The sequence below is a fragment of the Protopterus annectens genome, chromosome 13.part0, assembly GCF_019279795.1.
Source record: "Protopterus annectens isolate FY-2018-M chromosome 13.part0, PAN1.0, whole genome shotgun sequence".
NCBI lineage: Eukaryota > Metazoa > Chordata > Ceratodontiformes > Protopteridae > Protopterus > Protopterus annectens.
In genome coordinates this window covers 310657991-310672825 of record NC_056747.1, presented here as the reverse complement: position 1 = coordinate 310672825, position 14835 = coordinate 310657991, and positions in this window count along the sequence as shown.

Below are 14835 nucleotides of genomic sequence, written 5' to 3'. Positions count from 1 at the left end.
GGGTGGAAATTGGAGATGTTACAGTTCTTGCCACCCTTGTGCAAAGGAAGAATATATGCAGAGCGCCATAGTATGGGTACGTATGATTCAAGCAGTGATCTATTGATCGAGATGCTGATAGGTAGAGCGATAGCATCTGAGGCTATTTTTAAGAAGGAGAATGGAATACAGTCGGAGGCATTTGAGCAAGGCTTTAGTTTGAAAAGAAGTTTCTTTATTACCTTGGTGGAGATAGGTTTAAGTTCAAATTTAGGGTGGGGGTGGGAGGGGAGGATTGGGCAGGGATGGGAGGATGGTTATTATTTGTGAAGGTTTTAGTAAGCTCAGCAATAGAGGAGGTGAAGAAGGAATTAAATATTGAGGCAATTTCTGAGTCAGATTTGCTGGTGTCAGGACAGGGGTTATGTTTTGTTCCTGGCCTAAGGAGGGAGTTAATAGAATTCCAGAAGTGTTTGGGATTTTTTGCATGATTTTCCTGTAGTTTGATGTAGTAAGACTTTTTGTCTCTAATCACTTGTTTTTTGGCTAGGTTTCTCAGCTGTTTATATTTTAGTAATGTTTCTGGTTGTTTGTGGCGGAGGTAGACTTTCCAGGTTTTATCCCTTTGGAGCATAATGTTTTTTGTGTCTTTGGTGAGCCATGGAGTGATCTTTGTTTTAACTCTTTTAGTTCTTATTGGGGCAATGGAGTTAAGGACTGATAAGAATGATGTATTGAAGTATTCAATGGCTTTGTCTAAAGATAGGATTTTTAGGGGGTTCCAGTTAGTTTGTTTAAGGGAATCAGAGAAAGTAGTAGGGTTGAAGTTAGATAAGTTATGAGTGTGGATGTATTGGTGAGAGTGTGAGGAAGTGGGAGCAGCTCAAATAGTATAGGCAGGGAGGTGGTCTCCTAAGGAGTCGGGAAGGACTCCAGATTCTTTGATTTTGTTAGTATGAGATACTAAGATCCAGTCAAGTATGGAGCCAGGGGGGTTAGTTTTGTTAGGCCTGGTAATGGCGTTGGTAAGTTGAGTGAAGGAGAATTGGTTGATAGATGAGGCGGAATTAGGGTTGTTGATTTTTCCCCAGTCGATATTTACATCTCCTAAGGATGTAGGTTTCTAGCTTAATATTGGAGGAGGTCCAGGAAAGGATGTCCTCTAGGGTGTTGATGTTGTTACCTGGAGGAATGTATAGGGAGATGATGCAGATATTTTTGTGAGTCTTTAATTTTAGAAGGCCAATTACTAGTTCAGCATTGTAGAAAGAAGGGATGAAGTTAGGGTATGGAGTAATGGATAAGTGGTTGGTGTAGATTAAAGCTGCCCTGCCACCTCTTCTACTTGGGCGGTCGGATTGGAGAGAGTGAAATCCAGGGGGAAGGAATTCAGAGTCAGTTATATGAGGTTTTAGCCAGGTTTCAGAGACGGTTATTATGTCTGGTAGGTTATTGTTAAGCCAGGCATGGAAGAAGGTTAATTTGTTTAGTAGGCTTTGGGCGTTGATGGTGAGGAATTTGAGGTTTTTATTTGGGGATTTGTTGTTTGGGTTGGGGTGGTTAGTTGGAGAGAAGTTGGGCCCGGGATTGGGGTGGATATCACCGGCAAGGTTAAGGAGAGATGGGTGGAGAGTATGTTTATAAGGTTTGGATTTGGTAAAAGGAGTATGGAAGAGTTTAGGTGTAAGTTTGTAGACATTAGTAGAGTTTGGGAAAAGTTTTAATTTTAGGAGAAGGATAGGCTGGGAGGGAATTAAAGAGGGTGAGATATTGTGGAAGTGAGATGAGAGGATGTTGTGAGGATGAAAAGCGGAAGGGTGTAGTTGTGATTCAGTATAGGAGGTTACATGATAAAGAGTAAGAAGAAGGAAAGGTAATAAGAGGATAAGGTGTTTAGGTAGAGGGGAGGGCATGTTAGTTGGAGATAGTTAGGATATACGGAGATGAGAGTAGAGTGATAGTAGCTAGGAGTGGGGAGTGGTAATGAGAGTCAGGTGTGTTGGGGGGAGAGGTGTGTGAGAGGTTTGGAAGGATTGGCTGGGGGAGTGGGAGGGGTTAAATGGGAGTGGTAATAAAGGTAGGACCTCTGGGGGGGGGGGTGAGAATTGGGGGCAGGGTAGGGGAGCGGAGTGAGCCCGCAGGGCGAACGGAGCGGGAAGAGCCAAGAAGGCAAGGAGACCAGGGAAACAATCAGTGATCTGAGACAGAAAAGGAGAGCTGCAGCTAGGGAGCAGGTATTGTGGTTACTAATAGAGCGTTTTAGTTTTTAGTGTGGTTTTATGCTGTTTGGTTGCACTCTTTAAAAGAGAGAAATGTGCATGAGTGTTTGGTGAAAAATGTCACAGATACAGGTGGGGAAAAGCAAAAGTTACCTTAGGCAAAGTAAAATAAGAGGAGCAGGAAGAAAAGATAAATTGCTGGACCTTTTACAGGAGTATTACGCCACCTAGTGGAGAAAGAAATAGGTATACTCAGGAGAAGAGTTTCTGCTAAGATTATTAAGAATATAATATTAAGTAGAGGCAGTGGGGGGATTACAGGAGTAGACTATAGGCCAGAGTTGTGGGGGCAGTTGCAAAGGCCTGCAGTGGGCTACTTTCCGGCACACCGAGGTAGAATGCTGCTCAAGTGTTAATATTCACAAGAGTAGTATATTTAAAACAGATTACATACACTGTGTTTTTTATCAATGGGAGACTAGGTCCCAGTAATGTTTGAGTACCTCAAGGAGAACGTTTCACAGACGTCTTCTCTTGTAGGGTGGGGTTTCTCTGTTAAATAGTAACAAGGGGAAAGTAGAACGCCTGAGGAAGCAACTGTGAAAGGAGAGAAGAAACAAAACAATGTTAAAGAGGGTAGGGTGTGAGAAAACAGAAAAAAAAATAAGACAAGGGAGGGGGCAGGTAAGAGTGCAGGAGGGAGAGAGTCAGAGTAGAGGGCACTAGTCATACATAGAGGAGTAGGAGGAGGAGAGAAAAGGAAGGGAGAAGTGTGCAGGTTGAGGGAGGGAGAAGTAGGAAGCAGAGAAAAGAGGAGAGAGGAGGCAGACACAGTTGAGTACTAGGAAGGTCCACAGATTGTGATAACTTTATCTCTTTAAATCACATATAAAATACAGTTATGAGACAAGAGAAAAAATAAAATAGGTGCTTTGCAAAATCACATTGAAAATGGTATTTGACCATTTAAATCATTAAATAGCAAGCAAATAAACATAAGTAAATGAAAAAAGCATTATCTATCTAATTAGCAAGCAAATAAGCAGAATTATAACAGAAAAGCCTTATCAATGAGATGAAATGATACGGTTTGGCATGCATCAGTCAGGACAAAAATGGTTGCTAAGAGTATGCTGCTATGAACCGAGGTTGTGATTAGAAAGCTATTGCTGGATAAGAAGACACTGTTAGTTCATTAAATAGTCAGAAAATGGGGGGAAAATAAAAAGAATATATAATAGACGCCAAGTGTGTAATGTTAAAGCCTGCTCACTAATAAGAGCAGAAAGATGCTAACAGCCGTGTTTCCCAATAAAAAACAGCCATTAGGCTTTTAAGGTTGAAAATAAAGATTGCTAATAGTATACAACTGAATGCAGTATTAGCGGTTAGTTTGGGGTGCCTCTGGATGTCGATAAGTGCATTCAGCACCACGTGTAATGGGGCAACACATTAACTTACGTTTTAGTTAAAATAACAGCAGATATGCGTTCTACAAACAAACTAATGGGCGCCAAGAAGATACTACTATTTGTAGAAATATATGTTCTACAAACAAACTAATGAGCACCAAGGAGATACTACTGCATGCTGTATGTCGTAGCTAAAATAGGACGCCTCAGGTTATAGATTAAACACATTCAGCATCTAAGTAAAGGTGCAATGCTTTAAACTAGATATAACTGAAAATAACAACAGTTAAGCGATTAGGAATAAAACTAAAAGGTCGCTAATATAATACAACAGAAAGCTACATTGGCGGTAAGCTAATGTCTAACTAATGTAAAGTCTCACTAGCAGCCTAAAGTCTCGCTGAATATAAAACTACTGAAAGCAGTATTAGGCGGCTAAGCTTAATGACTAACACATTTATCAGCAGTGTAAGAAGCTAAAGTCTAACTAGCCCATCGAATCTGTAACTAATTTACAGTTTCACTAGCAAGCTAATGTCTCACTGAATATAAAACAACTGAAAGCTGTAATAGGCGGCTAAGCTTGGTGGCTAACAGATTTATCCGCTGTGTAAGCGTTTAACATGAAGCTAATGTCTAGTTTATCAGCAGTCAGTATGTGGGAGGGACTACAGACCAGATGTGTGGCTAACCCAGGTATAAAAATAAGGCACATAAGGAATGCTGGTGGTGGAATGTAGAAGTCCAGGAAGTCATCAAAAGGAAGAAGGACTACAGGAAAAAGTGGGAGACAGAAAAGACTGACCAGGCTAGGAAGAAATACTTGTTGGCTAACAAAGAATCTAAGAAAGGAGTTACAATAGCAAAGAACAGAGTATCAGAGGCACTCTACCAGCTTCTGAAAGTGGCTCAGTAGGTGGCGCAAAAAAGCTATATCAGGTTGTAAGGCAAAGAAAGATAAAGAAGATAGTCAGACACCCTTTATGAGGGTTGCCAGCAACAACCTGCTCACCAGTCCACAGGACATTAAAAGCAGATAAAACCCCACAGAAGCTGTACTGCCCCAGCCACAGCCTACAATGAGATAAGAAGAGGAGTCCACCCTAGAAGAACTAAGAATAGCACTAAAGAAATTAAGTCAGGGAAAGCAGTAGGCTCAGCTGAGGTCACAGCAGATATGATAAAGATGATGGGTGAGATAGGGTTGAAATGGTTTCTGAGGATACTCATAGCAGTGTGGAGAGAAAAGTAGATCCCAGATGACTGGAGAATAAGCATACTCATGCCAGTGTATGAGAATAAGGGGGACATCCACAACTGTGGGCAATACAGAGGCATGAAACCCTATACCATTGTATGAAAGGTCTGGAGAGGGTGAGTGATAATTGGATACTTAGAGTAGTAGAATGTAAAATGGGAGATGAGCAATTCGGATTCAGATAAGGATGCAGCACAACTGACCCGATGTTTGCAGTGAGACAGATAGTTGAGAAGAAGCTAGAGATGAGGAAAGAGTGCAACTGGGCATTGCTAGACATGGAGAAAGCATATGATAAGCAGTACTGTGATGGTTCTAAGTCCAAGAAATATTGATAGAATTAGTGCAGGCTATGTACAATGACCCAATGACTCAAGTGCAAACAGTGCTCAGTTTCACGGTTCCCCTTCACAAGATCGAATGAATGTAAGCTCAAAATGCATAAGCTCGAGACCAGAATCTCAAACTGCTATTCACTCGAAATTGTGAATGGGAAGTTTAGGGTTAGAAAAAAAACAGTTCAGTTACCTTTTTGCAGGGGGCTAGGTCCCCCTGCACCCTTGCAGCTGTCATCTAAGAGCTGTGTGACCGCACTGTAACGGAGGACTGGGAAATCTTCCATTTTGCACTTATGCATATAGCACGGAACAGGAGATTTCCCTTTCCTTCACTGTAGTGCAATCTTGGAGTAAGTATATTTAAGTAGGGGGGGTGTGGGGGTCACAGCACATTAGAAAGGTGTTTTTTTTTTTTTTATATATTTCCCCTTCACATTTTCAAGTTTCTGTAAACTCGAGAATCTGGCTTCGGGGTTATGAATTTCGAGTTTATAGGAATTTGATCTTGTGAAGGGGAACCGGTTTCACACAGCGTGGTTCCCAGTGGGAGTGGGTGCACACCTGGGTTTAGCTCTGAGCCCACTGCTGTCCATACTAGTAATAGACTACATTAGCAAACAGGTTGGTAGGAAAAGATCAACAAAGTTGCTGTATGCAGATGATGTGGCATTACAGATAGATGCTGAGCACGAACTTTAGCAAAGGATAGGGGAATGAAATGGAATGCAAAACTAAAGGCACATGGAATGAAAGTAAGTAAAGATAATACAATGGTGATAGCAGCAATTTGGGAAAATCAGAAGAAGATGAGAACTGAGATAGAAGGGAAGATAGTGAAGCAGGTTAATAGCTTCTAGTATCTGGGAGGGATGGTTGAGGAGAAGGGAAGTCTGAATGAAGAGGAAAAAGCTGTAATCAGAGGGGCTGCAGCCAACTGGCATAGCATTTAAGGTGTAGTCTATGACAGAAGAATGCCAAAGAAGCTGAAAAGTAATGTGTACAACACAGTGGTGTGACCAGTACTACTGTATGGTACAGAAACCTGGGCAGTAAAAGCAGAGTTGATAAGAAAGCTAGAAGTGATGGAAACAAAGTGCCTAAGAAGGTTGGTAGGATGCACACGCTGGGATAGTCGAAGAACAGGACATAAGAGTAGAATCCAAAGTAGCTCCAATTGCAGAAAAGATCAAAGAGAACAGATTATGGTGGTTTGGACACATACAGAAAGGCAGAAGACAATCTGGTGAAGAAGGTTTGGGACAGACAGGAAGAAGGTAAGAGGAAATGAGGATGTCCAGCAAAGTGGTGGATGGATTGTGTGAGAGAAGATCTGTGGCAGTCAGGCATGAGTGTCGAAGAAGACAGGAGTGGGGCATTGAATCGAGAGAGATGGTGACAGTGAACATGATACCCCAACCCCATGTAGAAAAAAAATGGGAAAAAGTGGGCTGATGATGACAATGATAATGAAAGAGATAATATACTTCATCTACATAGACAGGGACACTCATTTTCCATTTTTCTAGGAAAAATACCAATAAATCACAATTTCAGGCAGTCTGAGAATTAAAAAAAGAGGAATTTTCACTAAGTTTATCATTTTAGGCCAGGAAACTAAATCACTAAAATTCATATTTCTGCTCATATTTACTATTTATAATATTGTAAGTTTGCAATTATTGAATGTTCTGTGCCTAGACTCTGGTTTATTTTTCAAAATAAGTTGATCCAGAAGAAAATTATACCAAAATCACCATAATGACCAGTAATTCCATTTTAAAAATCCCACGTGTAATTCCCTTATATCATTTCATAAAAAATGGAATTGCATTTTTTTTGGAAACCTGAAATTAGTGTCCCAGTACATTGACTATTGTATATGAATTACCCTGGCATACAAGTGCAAGTGATAGCGTTGTAAGTGTTCTAAAGACTGTCATTGAAAGAGAAGGTACAGCTTAGGTCCACTTATCAATCAGTGATTCACAATTCAAGAACATGGAATTGAAAGTATTTGAACAACAAACAGTACGAGTTTAAGGATGCATCTACAAGTTGGTTTGGGATACTGGGTTGAATTTCAAATCATTTGTCATCAACAATGTAATGTATGATCACAAATGTGTAATTTGTTTCATTTGAAATTAAAGATCAATATTGTGGTACATTTGAGGATTCATGTTTCTGTCAGATACAGTAATTTCAAAATTAGTATACAGAAACAGCAAGACTTTGTAATGATAAATCACTGTGGGCATCAGCAAATACTGTTTTCATGAATACTGACAATTGAAGGTGCAAGTCAGTGTTGCAACAAGGTTGTACAAGACAGAAGCTTAGTCTGAAAATGCTGTGCTCCAGTTTGCATGACCTTGAGAATGCCAGAAATGGGTGTAGCAGCATGCAGAATGCTGGGTATTGAAAGATGCTGCAGAACACAGCTACTACATTGGGAGTACAGAGCGCAGGGAATACAGGAAAGGAGAGGAATGGCTCTGTAACCACACACAGGGAAATAACAAGTGTCAGTGCTACAAGCACATAGTGCACAATCAGCACCCCAACCCCTTGGCAGTCCTCTGCAGCAAGGTACAATATAAAATAGAGTGTGCCCCCCACAAATGGAAGGCAAAGCAGAAGAACAGGTAGAATGCCAGCCATGGAATGAGGTGTACATAACCCCAGTATCATAAGTAGTACACCATCACTCCAGACTCAAAGCAGAACATAATACACATGCTTAGGTTATAACTCCCCTCACAAAGGGGTTCATACAGAACCAAGGAGGTGGATTACAAGTACCCACATGCACACCTGTCACAACTGCAGGTATTCATGAAAGCAGCATATACACTAGAGAGGTTGCACTCACAAAAGTGCACAGACGTAATGTCTGCTGTGTAGGGGCTGTCAGTACACACATTCCACAACTCACCATCAGACCACCAAATGTAGGCCAGGGAAAGAAGGGCAGAAATTCATGTAAAACCTCAGATTGAGAGACTGTATAGCAGTAAACACAGCACAAGTAAATTGGCTGCGAATACACCTGAAACTCACCAGAGACCTGAACCTGGACACATTTTATGAAGGGATCACAGTCACACTGTACAACAGGTAGGACAAATTTCATGGAGTAAAGTGCTGGTATGAATGTGGCATTAAATGAAAGTGGAGTATAGGGGGTAGCATGCACATTATGACACAAGCAGCACACAGTGCTTCCTTCCATGAATGCACAGGCCCAGGCAAGGTAGGCAGAGGCTACTGTGAGAGAGGTACTGGGAGCACCAAAGGGGTTAGTATGCTCCAGCACACAGGCAGACAGTTAATCAATGTTGGATATCTAACAGGCTAAGTGCATCACAGGTGTTCTGCATACTCCTGGTGTATTGTAGGTGCACACAGGATGTGAGGATTGAATAGGGAGGACCCTACACATAGGGAGTATGTAGGAGAGGCAATGGCCCCTGACACGGACACAAGATTACAGAAAAGGAATCTATCGCTAAATACAAAGGAGTATCTGAACTGCAGGAAGAAGGTAGCCAAGAGAAAGGTATACTCATGCTGTATCCAGCAAGCACAGGACATGTACAGTGGAATGGATGTGACAAAGGAAGTGGAGATCAGATATGAACTGGAATGCACAGCAGCACACCTCCATGTACCTGGCCCAAGGACATAGATTCATAGATTAGTACTAGGCTAAGTGCCCTTGTGAGTCATTTTAAGCCTAGACAATTATCCCTTGTGAGACTCAAACCCTGCACCTTGTGTTTGTAAGGCAAACACCTCAACCATTAGCCCCCCCCTCACAACTACTATGTTGTGGGTCAGAGGCACACCAGGAGGAGACCAGTAGATGTGCAAACCCACCATGTCATAAAATTGAAGAACACCTCACATCCCTATATGATGAGACCCTGCAATGCCAATCAATGAAGAGAAGCTTATACCAGTTGATATCATGACAATTCTGTAGAGATCTGCCATCCCCTGACAAACACCCTGAGTGCAGCAGGACTACTGACACACATACCCCTCAAATGCCTGGATTTTTGCAGAATGTACAGATTTTTACCTCATATTTTTGATAGGTTCATATGATTTAACTAGGCTAATGGCCCTACGGCCTTTATAAGCCTACCATGTAAAAAACCTGTGTACCCTAACTGACCATAGTTAGATGGTCATTGCTAGCAGAGTGAGTCTATCATCAGCCCTGACTACCCCTGTCTATGAGGGACATAGATGCCATGCCTGGGGTGAATTTACTGCAACCAATCCAATTTTCAAGCTTGCTCTTAAATAGAGTTGAGGATCTCTGCTTCATGTAAAGTGGGAGTTTATTCCAGAGGAGTGGCAGTCTCTGGGAGATATATCTGTCTCTCCAACATGGTTTGCTAATGTGACAGGCTAGGTTGAGATCCCAGGAGTAGGTGACTCTTGTCCCATTTGACTTGCAGATGTGCAGCATTTCCATCAGGGCAGGTCAGAGACTGCTCTGTAGGCCAGGCACAAGTCCCCTCTCAGCAGCCTGTATGATACTGAGTACAGCGACAGGGCTTTCAGTCATTTCATGTAAGTCACACTTTGGAGGTTCTGGATTCTCTTGGTTTCTCCAGTTGCTGCAGGTGTCTGGTGAGATACATACAGAAGGGGGCATTCTACTCAATTAGTGGTCTGAGAAGGGTTGAGTACAGTGGAGTTATAACCTCCTTAGTCTTGGATGTGATTCCCTTATTTATGAGATGCGCAATGTTGAAGGCTTTCCTTACTACTATGGACACATGGTGATCAAAGTTTAGATTGCTATCAACCTGTGTTATCAAGTCTTGCACCATTGGGTTTGAGCTTAGAGGGGTGTTATCGATATCATAATTAACAGGGGCTGCTTCTTTGCCAAAAGGAATAATGAGGCATTCTTTTTGGGTTTAGTTTTAGTACGTGACTTTGGCACCAATCATTTGTCTGCATCAGCCCTTTCTGTAATATGTTTACATCATTGGGGACTCAATGATTGCACCTAGTTTGCTGTCATCCAAAATCCATCTACTTTCATCTGCACCTCAGATAACTAGATTCCAAACAATAGAGGACACAGCACAGATCCTTGTGGTGCACCTACTGGTAACTGGTCTACTGTTGTAGGTGGACTCCCCAACTTTGACAATGTGCATTATGTCAGTGAGCCAGTTGGCTACCCATCTAGTGATGTATGGGTTAACCCCCAGCTGGGAGAGTTTCTCCATGATCCCTGAGTGAGGGATTGTGTCAAAATCCTTTACTAAATCAACATAGCTGGTATGTACTGCTTTGCCCTCATCTAGGGCTTTGGTGACATTCTCAAAGAAGACCACTAGGTTTTATAAGCAAGATCTACCCTTGATAAAACCAAACTGGGTCAGGTCAAGAGTTTGAAGGTCAGCTGTGTCCTTGTTGATAAGGTCCATGATGATTCTTTCCATGGCCTTACAGATAAGGCTGGTTAGGCTTATAAGTCAATAGTTTCCCGGATTAGTTGATGGACCCCCCCTTTTCTCAAGGGGATTATTGTTGCCATTCTCCATTCTGCCACAACAAAGCCAGTCCGCAGGCTATGGTTAAAGAAAGTGCCAAGTGGTTCCACTAGATCTTGTTTTAGATTGTTTAGTAAGCAACCTGGGATGCTATCTGGTCCCATAGAGACAGTGATTTTGGCCTTGGAAAGAGCACGCATGACCTGCTCTTTGGAGATGCTTGGTAAAGGATTGATGTCAGGAATGCTTTGGGGTATGGCTGGGGAGGACAGGGGGGTGAAGTTATTGCCAAATCTGTCAGATAGCTATAAGTTCGGCACACAGCTGGGGATTCACTTTTAGGTTTCAGTTGTAGCTAAATAATGCCTTATGCTTGTCTTTAGCTAGGGATGCTAATTTAGTCTTGTAACTAGCCTTAAAGGACTTTACAAGATATCTGATTTGCTTGTTCAAAATGTGGTGAGTATTCCTCCTCTGTTGAGTAAATTCTGTCTTGTTTTGAGATATCAGTTTCTTTCGTTATATAACTTATTTATTTATTAACTTATTTATATTTACAGTCCACCAGGGTGGCTTGTTTTTCCTGGAGGACCTGGTTTTAGTCCTGCCAGGCACAGCTGGGTCAATACATTTGTTTAAGTGGCTATAAAGAGCATTTGTATACTCTTCTGCATAGTGGTCATTGTTGGCTGTGTTATTAGGGGCTTTGAAACTTTTTATACCCTTAGTAGGCTATAGTTAGCTTTGGAGAAATGTTTCAGTTTTTTTTTTTTCTGTGGGGGTATGAGGTCTGATTTTTACTTCAAATGAGACAGATTTATGGTCTGACCTTACCAGTGGGCAACATACAGGGGGTAGTACAGAGACCCCCCACTGCATGTTGGTGAGTACTAGGTCTAGGACATTTCAGTCCCTTGTGGGGGTGTAGATCAACTGTTCCAGAGCATTTGAATTAACAAAATCCAAGAACCTCAGAGCAATTGTGTTTGTTCACATGTAAGTCACCCATTCAATCAAAGGGTAGTTGAAATTTCCCATGATCAAGGTGTTTGGCTGTATACTGAGTGATTCTATCAAGTCTAGGTAGGCGGTGTACTTCTCGTGCTTCATGGTGGGGGACCTGTAGCTAGTGATGATGTAGTAGGGTATTTTGCCTATAGTTATTTGGATGTGGAGAAGCTCAAGAGTTATACTGTTTTACAAGTCTCGAGGAGTATTTGGATTTAATGAAGACGGATATACCTCCACCATTGGTTTTTTGATGCTCATTTTAAGGTCTGAATGTGTGAAAGGCATTGTAGCCTTGTATGGCCATGGTGCTCTCTGTGGCCTTGAACCAAGTCTCAATGACTGCACAGACGTCAGAGTCCTCCAAGGTGAGGTATGCTTATACAGAGTGCAGTTTACTGTTTAGGGTCCTACCATTAAGAAACATGACCTTGAGTTTGTCTCCAGCGGATTTCTTTATGTTAGAAATGTTGTTATTTTGACATTGCCTAGAAAAGGCACTATGGGGAGGTAAGCATCTTTGCCAGTATCCAAAAGCCTTGAGGAGACAGGTGAAGACCATCTCGGGCAAAGCAGCGTGGCCTGTTGACCATGTCTTCCCAAGCTGTCAGATACTGGATCCCCTATAGTGAAAGAAGAAGCCAAGTCAGTTTTTGAAATTAATACTTTTTGTCTGTTTTGTGGCATCATTCTAGGTGAAGGTAGAATGCTGCCTAGGGTTAAGGGCATACTTGCCTGGGAACATAATCTGAGAGTTCAGTCATGTCTCTCTTCATATATTCCAGAGAGGTACATCCCAAGTCATTCACTCCAACATGTACTATGACAGGTTCATAGGTTCATAGGTAGGTACTAGGCTATTGCTGCTAGGGTCTATATAAGCCTAGCCAAATGGTACCCTGGCTTTTCCCACCAAAGAAAATTATTTTCCTGTGCTCCTGTCAAGCAGAGCCACAGAAGTGATCCCTGGGGTGAATTTCCTATCTCCCATCCAATCATCAAGATTTTTCTTGAAGAGTGCTAATGAGGAGCTTTGTTTGATATAGATAGGTAGTTTGTTCCAGAGTATGGTAAGTCTCTGGGACATGAATCTATCCCTCCACCGTGTTCTGTTTATTGTGGTGACAAGGTTTAGGTCCCTAGAGCATGTAGCCTGGAGGGATTGCGATTTCTTTAAGTGGAGCATGTCCAACAGCTCTGGGTTTGACATAGCTTTGTATGTTAGGCAGCGATCGCCTCTGAGTAGGTGATATGCGACAGAGTAAAGCTGGAGTTTTTTGAGACGGTCTGCATAGGGCATCTGTTTGAGGCCGGTAATCCTCTTTGTGAGGTATTTCTGCTGCCTTTCCAGTTGTTGCAGATGTCTTGTGAGGTACATACCAAAAGGGGTGTTGTACTCTATAATGCGTAATTGTTGCTGAGTGACTTGAGTGCATGCATGATTTGATGGATCCTGGCACTGACAGGCAGCTGACCGTGACTTTCTCCTTTTCCAACCTGGTGAGGGGGATATCTGTGTGTCTCACTAGTGAGTCGCCTATGACAATAAATTTTGAGGTATTTTGCTTTAGTGGCTTAATTGCTGAGACACCAATATGTGTATCGTTATGTGTAGTGGTGGATTCTGTCCGTATATGTAGGTTGTTTGCACTTGGGAGGACTCTGGTAGGCTCTTAGTGAACACCTCCATGTATGTGGATTTATGTGGATTTATGTGTCTTGACCTTATCTTGTGTGAGTGGAGAGTTGTGTGTGCTGACAACCTGCTTAATGTGTTGTTTACTGTTATGTGAGAGGACTGATTCTAGTTTCCTGGTATAGTTACATCTCTCACATACTGTGTTTGTTTGCTTTAGGAGCAAGTGGTCATCGGTATACATGAGGCAATTGTTACATTACCTCAGGATGCTCATGTTAATCAGGCTGACTGGAGAAATGTTGGGAAACTGACTGTCCATAGTAGCAAATAATTCTCAAGTATTAATTTGTGAAAGGGTAAATTAGATCATCTATTCTAATGGGATTAACAAGGGGACTTATTCTATAGAAGATCAGGGATGAAAGGTGGAGGCAACACTGCTCAATGCTCAGCTGAGTTGCCTGTAGTGTAGAAGTGCAGTTGTGTTGCCCACAGAGCAGCAGAGAACCTGGCAGGGTTTCACTGACTGGTGTCTAGGGAAAAAATTGTTTGTAGGCATTTGCATCTTTATAAGGAACCGCTAACCCGCATTGCATGGTGCACAGCTACCTGCAAATGCGAGGTTTATATACAGATGAAATTAAATAGTTTTAAACTAGTTTGCCAATAGAAGATCACAATGATCCTTCCTTCAGCAATCCCCAGCTGCCACAAGGGTGCAGGGGAGCCCCTCTTAATGTAAGATGGCTGGATACGACTTCAAGTGTATGAAAAACAGACTAGATTAAGCAAGTCTGGATCTATTCTGTGCTAGCTAAGCAATATTTCAGTGCAAAACAAACACAGGTAATAAGCAGGCACAGACAGTAAAAACAATCAGAAAAGCACAAATTAATGCAGTAAATTAAAAATTAAAACATTAAAATATGGATGAAAAAGTATAGATCAAACTCAAAATAAGCTTAATTTGTTTTTCTTAGCTTTGGAAATTAGGGAAACTGTGGATGATCTCTTCCTTATGGGTTACCTTCAGTTTACCGACAGTCCAAGTCCACTTCCCCGAAACCCAGTTTACTGACATGTCAAATCACCGACATTCTCAAAGCTGGTGTTTCCCGAAAGGTAAGTAAACACTTGGCCATCCCGATGGAAGAACTACCTGAAGAAAACAAACCCACCAATGTGGGGGGGCTATGCACCCCACACACCCCTATGTGGGGGGGTGTCATCCCCCACAGCCCCCTTACTAAATATACCAACTCCAAGAACACACTACCACGGGGGTAAGGGGCAAAGTTCAAGTAGATGGCCAAGTGTTCACTAACTGTACGGGTAACATCGGCTTTGAAAATGTCAGTGATTTGACGTGTCAGTAAACTGGGTTTCAGGGAAGAGGACTGTCGGTAAACTGAAGGTAACCCATTTCTTATACAATTTGTGGTTTTCTGGCAAATCACCAA